This window comes from Dendronephthya gigantea, unplaced genomic scaffold, assembly GCF_004324835.1.
Source record: "Dendronephthya gigantea isolate DGI-Jeju-01 unplaced genomic scaffold, DenGig_1.0 000421F, whole genome shotgun sequence".
NCBI classification, from domain to species: Eukaryota; Metazoa; Cnidaria; class Anthozoa; order Malacalcyonacea; family Nephtheidae; genus Dendronephthya; species Dendronephthya gigantea.
The window spans coordinates 33,531-41,769 of NW_021163431.1; the positions used below are offsets into that span (position 1 = coordinate 33,531).

An 8,239-nucleotide genomic window follows, 5' to 3' on the forward strand; every position below is an offset into this window, starting at 1 on the left:
CAGTACAATTGCTAATCTGCTGCCCAATATCTTGCATGAGCTTAGGCCTTGATTCTTTGGATTTAATATGCACAGGCATGGACACAAGACAACATAACTGGATACTTTCTGTAATCTTTTACTTTAGGGTTTAAGAAAAATCAGATTGGTATCCATAAAAGACATTAAAGAATTACGACGGTACCAAAAAAATTTTATACAGTAATGTATATTGAAATTGAAAACAAAGAAAAGAGAAAAAACCTTTCAGCTTCATATCATTGTAAAATTTTCGACTTTGTCCACGTATTAAATAGTTTTTTTATGTTCGCCCAATATTTGTTTGTTTCGGCATTGGCAAAAACAGTACCTATGACTTGTACATAACCGAAATAAACGCTTTATTACGCGTTAGGTAAAAAATATATCGAAAAAACAGAACAACAAGGTTTCAAGGCAGTCGGAAGAAACAAAAATACAAAATATTCATAAAAACCAGGGGGGGAATTACTGTAGCGGGCTCAGAATTGAGCCTGGTCAGTGGTATTACTATGGGCAAAGGGGACCAGGTGACGTCAAAATGACGTAACAGAGGCCAAAATCCGCCATGTTTTTTGCTTCACTTTTTGAGCAAAAAACATTAGGAGCCGATCCTCCAGGAGTTATTATATAGCTCAGTGGAGTAAACAGAGACAAATGTCTTTCCGCAATAGAAACATTATTTGGATTTGATATATTCTATGTCTGTCAGCAGTCCAAGTTATGTAAGTATGATATATGCCAAACGAACGCTGAGAATGTTATTTTAGTAATGTTTTTCGGGCGATTTATATACTATCTTTATAACGAATAGAGATTCTTGAACGTTGTATCCCTAGGGGTGAACTGCTCAATCAAGAACAAACGAATGTTCTTGACCTTGCTTTGGCAGGCCACAATGTTTTCTTTTGTGGTTCCGGCGGTACGGAGAAAACATTAGTGAGTTTGGGAAACGCAACGCGAACGCGACGGCAACGTTGAATTTTGCGCGGTTGGACTGGATCGAGTTTAAGTTGACGATGTCGCGTTTGCTGAAGTTCTGTTCACAACGGCATTAGACAGACTTAGATCGAGGACGTGACGTTAAGAGGACGCGAGATAGCGTAATATGGCGCAAAAATATTGCGTTGTCTCAGATGGCGACGTCGTCTTACCTATTTTCAGGACGCCGAAAACGAATTTTCACGTCCTGTCTAGGACGTCAAAGTTTTTGTTGTTTTTGTCCTTGCGAAAAGGTATGTAGACAACAAAGTATAAATGTATAAATGATGTCATTAGTCATTGTTTTATTGTTATTTTTAAAATAATATGCGTATTTATTTCATTTATGGCATAAGTAATTCGATTCGTTTTCCGGTTTCGCATCTTGTAAACAAAGTTTAAGAGCTGTTTGTATTACAAATTCTGCTAGCGGCCTTTTATGTTTCATGTTCATATTTACTGATATTCTTTTCTCTAACTTGTGTAAATATGGATTTAAAGAAAGTTTAATTTTTACAGTTTCATTTTATATACAAACTCGGATTTACAAATGGATTTGTTTATATAGATGGATTTTATCGAGGATGTTATAATTGTGTATAAATATCGGCTCGTATAATTGCTAAATAAGCTTTTTATATTTATGTTATATATTTTGTTTTTAGATTTAATGGTGGTCCTTTTAGAAAACCAAATATGGAAAAGAAAAAGGATTGTTCAAAGAAAAAGTAAGCAAAATACATAGTAACATCATTACAAACTATCAAGTTTAATATAAAGTACAATTTAAAGTACAAATTAATAAAATAATACAATTCAAATGGTAACTAATATTTTGTCATACTATGCATACTTGAACTTTATACATGCAGTGTTGTGTGGGTTTGCTCATTCAGCCTTCAATATTTTTTCTTAGGTCCAGTATGGTATGGTCTAATGAGAAAGATCTCACACTTCTAAAGGAAGTTGCAGCAGAAGGTGTACTCACACACAAACAGAGATCCCGGGAACGTGGTGCACAGTGGCAGAATGTTGCAGATAATAAGTGGGTTGGGCCACGAATTCACATCAAGGGCAGTCAGAGATCACTTCAACATGATGACCAAGAAGTATCGAGCAAGAATGGAACGAGAGGAAAGATCGACAGGGGAAGGTGGTAATGAACTCAGAGCAGGAGCGCTTGTTGGAAGAGCTGATTGACATTGAAGGTGAAACTGAACGACAGGAGGATGAAAATGAAGTAAGAAATCAGAGGATTGAGCAAGAAAGAGGACAAGCCTTGGAAATGAGAGAAAGGGCAATGGAAAGAATTCGACAAACAAAGAAGACAACTGCAGGGACAAGTGAAACTGCTGGACAAGTACAAAAGAGAAGAAGTTCTGGTGATATGATGGAATGGCTACAACAAAGAATAGAAGTGGAGAAAGAAGAAAAAGAGGCAAAGCAGGAAGAGAAGAGAGCATAAATGGAAGGGCAACAGAGGCAACACATGGAAACTTTGCAGCTGATGCAGCAAACCCAGCAGCAATTTATTGTGCAGATGAAGCTATCGGAGTGGAGAAAGAAGAAAAAGAGGTAAAGCAGGAAGAGAAGAGAGCATATATGGAAGGGCAACAGAGGCAACACATGGAAACTTTGCAGCTGATGCAGCAAACCCAGCAGCAATTTATCACGCAGATGAAGCTATCGGAGCAGTACTTTCAGCAGCAACTGCAAATGCAACAACAGCAGCAGCAGCAGCAGCAGAAACAAGAATTCAGTTTTATGCAGCAGCAAATTGTTTCCTTGATGCAGCAACAGCAACAGCGAACACAAATGTTGGTGAACATGTTCAAAAAATAGTTTTAATTATATTACATTTTCATCTTAAAAAATAAGTTTCTTTCATTTGTATATTTATAGTAACATTTTCAACATTAAATGATTTGTTGTAATCAATTACCATGAATTTTAACATTAAATAAATTCATTATAAATTGCCATGGAAACTCGTGAAATACATATATTGTTTATAAACTGGTGGGCTGTTAACTACCCAATAACCTAGTAAATGTGTAAGTGTTATTGCTAGAAATATTCATGGATTGAAGGTGGTGGAAGGTTAAAAAAATGAGAAACAATGTTCCCATACAAGCAGGTATGAGCATTCTGTAGTAATGCGGCCACACTATCAATCTTTTCAACCGGACTTAAATTTACCTACATTTGCCTCTTAAAATCAACAAAGCTAAAGTACTTAGTAATGTTTCCAAACATCCACTCAACAGTTACCCTCACATTACTCATCTTCATGTTAAATTCTCTCATCTCTGGTGTCAGCTGTTTATCCCTAAATGGTGCCTGCAGGTGAACTCTCAAGGGGTAACTCTCTCGGAGAGGTTAGGAATTAGACCATTTGGCACAACAACACTCTGAAATTTTATGGCATGAGCCCTCTTGTGACCATTATACATAGTCCTTTGGTTGTATTTTGGCCGTGCAATTTTCCGAACAGTTCTATCCACAAACCCAAAGCAATTTTGTAATGGGGCACCCTTATGATGAATAGCATCAGCATAACTCTGAAGCATCTCTGGTGTCAAAAAAGGCTGATTCCAGCTGTCAAGGCGATAACCCAGCTAGCACAATCACGTTGTACGAACGTTGTACGAACGTTCGCCGAACGTTGAGACAACGTTGGTTTTATAGGTTGTAGCAACGTTTTTTTGTGAACTCGCAGGAACGTGGAGACAACGTCGGGATTAACGTTAGAACATGACGTTGGTTCAACGTTCCAGCAACGTTAAGTTAACGTTCAGAAAAACGTTGTATGAACGTTAAGATAACGTGGTGTTATTAGTTGTGGGAACGTTATTTTGTGAACTCGCAGGAACGTGGTGACAACGTCGGAATTAACGTTAGAACATAACGTTGGTTCAACGTTTCTGCAATGTTCGTTTAACGTCCAGAAAACCTCTGGAATTAACGTTGTAAGAATATATTAAACAGCCAAGTTAACTTCTAAAATTCGCCAGCATAAAATCGTGGCAGGTTCTTGCAACGAATATGTTGACAAAACATTGTTACTGAAAGGCGTAAATAAACGAGTTAAAAACAAAGTGTTCGGTGTAATACCTGTATTTGGAAAATTGTTTGATTTACAACAATTACACTATCTTATTTACTTACAGCTGATTCAATTAACGTTGTCCTTCTATAACTATAAACGTTAGACCTTGAACGCTCAACGGATGATGGTTCTTTGCATATTTAGACTATAGACTGCAATAAAACCCTGGCAAGACATAGAAGACTCACGACAGATTTTTTAAAGCATACTTGCTGAAAGGCAATTTAATTATTTTAATTAGTGTTTAAGGTTAATAGGCGCGCTCAAAGTTTAACGTTTAAGGTTGTGAAAGGACAACCTTATTTGAATCAGCTGTACATTCCGAATATTGATAAATCATAGGTACAGTATATATGGCGATAGAAATATGAGAAATCAGAAAAGACAATGTCATCTCGCACGTGTTAAATCATTTCTAAGCTTGATTTGTCCCGTTCTTGCGATCCTGAAATACAAAAAAGAACATATATAAGTTCTGTACATGTACAGTATACATATACCATAATGACAAAACAGCCTCTGGTATCAGTCATAAATATGCAAGGTAGTCATTGTTTATCTGTGTCTGGTGTATATGTGAAGAGTTACATAGTAATAGTTGATACTAATATTTATTTATTTATTTATGATAGGTGCATATACATTCAATGTATATGTACATAGACTGAAAAAATATATGGATTGCAGATTGTCTTTGCATCTGCAGAAATGTTGGACAACTACCGTATAGAGCAAAGATCTCAAGATATAAAAGGTCAATGCCCAGCATAAAACACATAATAATTAGGATTAGAACATAGGGAGTGGGTTAGAGCTACATACCTTGAACATTCAGGGGAGGTCTAAGTTTGAAATAAGAAGGCTTTCATGAATATGAATGAAACATTTGTCAAAGGAAGAACTGTATGACAACAGCATCTCTCTTGATGACTTTAAATTATGTTAGCCTGTTCTCCTCTGACAAACCTATTTAAATATTATACATATGAAACCCTTCTTATTTAAAAACTTCGACCTTCCTTAAATGTTCAAGGTACCGGTAGCTCTATCCCTATACTTCTGCTCTAGTCCAAATTACTTCCCCTGTAATGTAACTATGCTTGTCCCTTGTATTACCACATGCATGTGTAGTTCAATATTTGCTGTCTATATACAGTATGTATCTAATTGTCCCATTGAGTCACTATAGACCGCAATGGGACTTACATAATAGGTTAACCAGACACATGGACAGATAAGCCGTGTTTACATTATGAGCCAAGGCTAGGCCTAGATTTTTGTAATCAATCGCATTTTGATTTGACCTAGGGCAGAAAATGTGGACCACTTCTTCTTTTTGGGTCTAGATTTCATGGTCTAGACCTCGCCAAAATGTGTTTACTGTAGACTACAAAAATCTAGTCCAAAGTAGGCCTAGAATCATAGTATAATCACGGCTATAGGTAAGTTAAACCCATTAACTGCCACCATTTTCCCTTAATTAACAAGTAAAATCATTTGGCATTAGCAGAGTAAAATACTAAAGTAGGGGCATCAGGGCACATCCCAATTCAGTGGGTTATGACTGGCCTATATGCAATCTCTGGCCTCTATTGATATTAACCTGAAGCTGCAAAATGTTAAGGTCTACTTACACAATACAATTAGATAATTATTCAAAAGAAGCAAATATGCAAATTGTTTTATATGTCAAAACGTTTGTAGAAGAAACTTCAAATGATCTAGACAAATTTCAAATATAAAAGAGCTTTGTCTTTGAATTTAATTAACTTTAAGCCAGCAATTAACAGGCTTTTAAACATGCAGACCCAGACCTAGCTTGGCTTGAGTTATAGTGTATTCATTATTAAACCATTACAGATTATAAAGCGCATCGTTTCGTGATATTTACATTTTTCGAATTACATACATTGGGAATACACAAAACCATGCGTTGCTGAAGTTATTCGTGGTTGAAAGACTGATGAATGATAAAGATATTTTCAGAATACAAGTATAAAGTCTTTCCCCAAAAGGACTAATCCTCAACCTTTGACCCCAATAGCAAAGAATGGTTCAAATTGACGAATGAAAACATTTCTATTATAACAAATATAAGACTTGTTTACCTTTACATAAGACTGGAATTGTTACTTTATCAAACAATCCAACACACGAGAGATCTCAGAAGACAGAATTTCCAATAATGCTGCTAATACAGACGCAGTCGCTACAAAATGCAAATTAAAATGGCATCACACACAATTACAAACACAAATTTTATCAAGACCAATGGCGTATAAGAGGGACATATCAACTATATGTAACAGATAAAATATATACTTACGTTGTAGACGTCGAGAAAGTTGCCAAACAAACAAACGAGTACTCAAATTGAAAAATATACCTCTTGAAAAAGCTAGTCTACACACAATACGTTTTGTTCGCTTCGACGCAAGCACAATGACAGTTGGCGCCAGCAACCGAATCAGTTATTTCAGTAACCGTATATGGCATTAATGACCATATTTGGACTCATTGCTTTCCATCCACCTTTCCGACGGTCAATGCACGTGTATCAAATAACAGGAATTTGGACAAACAAACACAAAGTCGACACACGACACACTATATATTTTATATAGAGCCGGGGCAAAACATTTCATTTTAAAACTCATTTTATGTCTCAAAATTTAAATTAAAAAACCGTATAAAATCATATTTACCGTCATTGCCATTTCGGCCTTGCTCTTTAGACGATATCGGCGTATGATTTCATTATGAAAACGGCGCAAATTGAAACAATCTTAGCCTTATTTAGGCCTACATATGATACACACGAGGTCGCTGAAATTAAACTTTACTCAAGGCAACCGTCAAGTTCAAATATATTTATCATTATGAGAAATTCTATCAACTCTCTTTCAGATCGAGCCATCATCAGGGAGCATGATATATACATACTGATGCGATCTTTGCTAAATTAATAATTTCTTTATCATTTATATATGCCACTTGCGAAAGTTGAGTTTCAACGTTGCAGCGACGTTCATAAGCAATGTTTTTGTAACGTTGAATCACTTGTAGCCGAACGTCGTAAGACAACGTTACTGCGACGTTAAAATATAACATTGCCTCAACGAAAAATTATTTTTTATCGAACGTTGCGGCAATGTCAGCATAAAACGTTCCTACAACGTGGATAAGAAACGTTAATCAGCAACATTTAACCAACGTTGCGACAATGTCAGCATAAAACGTTCCCACAACGTGGAGAAGGAACGTTAAACGGCAACGTTTAACCAACGTGGCGGCAATGTCAGCATATAACGTTCCTACAACGTGGATAAGGAACGTTGATTGGCGACGTTCCACCAACGTTGACACAACGTGTTCTCATTTAGGCTAAGAACTACAATGTGGTGGGAACGTTGTATTAATGTTAAGTCATGACTTAACCTAAATACAACCTTTAGATAACGTTGGGATAACGTTGTGTGCTAGCTGGGAATGATGTTGTTCATACACCAAATCCAGCACTTCATTGCAAATCAAACATAACTCAGATGGATTCCTACCAAACCGGCTCACCATATCAAAGTATCTGCATGGATACGCAAATCTTTTCAGCAAAGTGCTTCCTCTCCTGAACACGTTGTTCCTTGTCGACAGGTAATCTTATCAGGTACTCCAAGCAGTTGCTTTAATAATGGCAAGTCTCACTTGACAAATCGCATTTTAGTCCGGCATTCTTCGTCATCCCAACTATCTGCGTTAAACGACTCAAATTTCCAGTATGGAAACAACGGTTTCGACCAGTTGCAGTCGTACAACACAATAAACTCTGCATCAGTGATATACTGCTAAGCTCGAGCAAGAGTTAAAGCATCGCGAGCAGATTGCAAATTGTAAACCATTTCACTAAAAACAAGCTCAACAACTATATAAACATCACGCCGCATGATTATGATTTCAACGACTAAATTTTAATTTAGAAACAGCAATAGAACAATTTCAGAAAAAAAGAATAATAATAAGTATTTTACAAGGTATACTTGTATGAACATTCAGACAGTATCTATGATATTACAATACTAATCACTATGAATCAAAACAGTTCGTAAAATTTTATACAGTTCATTAAAACTTAAT

General features: G+C 36.3%; 2 long non-coding RNA genes across 2 annotated transcripts; one reads left to right on the forward strand and one right to left on the reverse strand.

Moving 5' to 3' along the window:
• Positions 1-845: 845 nt before the first annotated feature.
• LOC114543231 lies at positions 846-3,277 on the forward strand. Its single transcript, XR_003689934.1, has 3 exons — positions 846-1,253; positions 1,665-1,727; positions 1,916-3,277. It is a non-coding gene; the product is annotated as an uncharacterized LOC114543231 (long non-coding RNA).
• Positions 3,278-4,112: 835 nt separating this feature from the next.
• Positions 4,113-7,588, reverse strand: LOC114543230. Its single transcript, XR_003689933.1, has 3 exons — positions 6,435-7,588; positions 6,217-6,317; positions 4,113-4,553 (listed from the first exon to the last, which is right to left on the reverse strand). It is a non-coding gene; the product is annotated as an uncharacterized LOC114543230 (long non-coding RNA).
• Between the last annotated feature and the right edge of the window lie 651 nt (positions 7,589-8,239).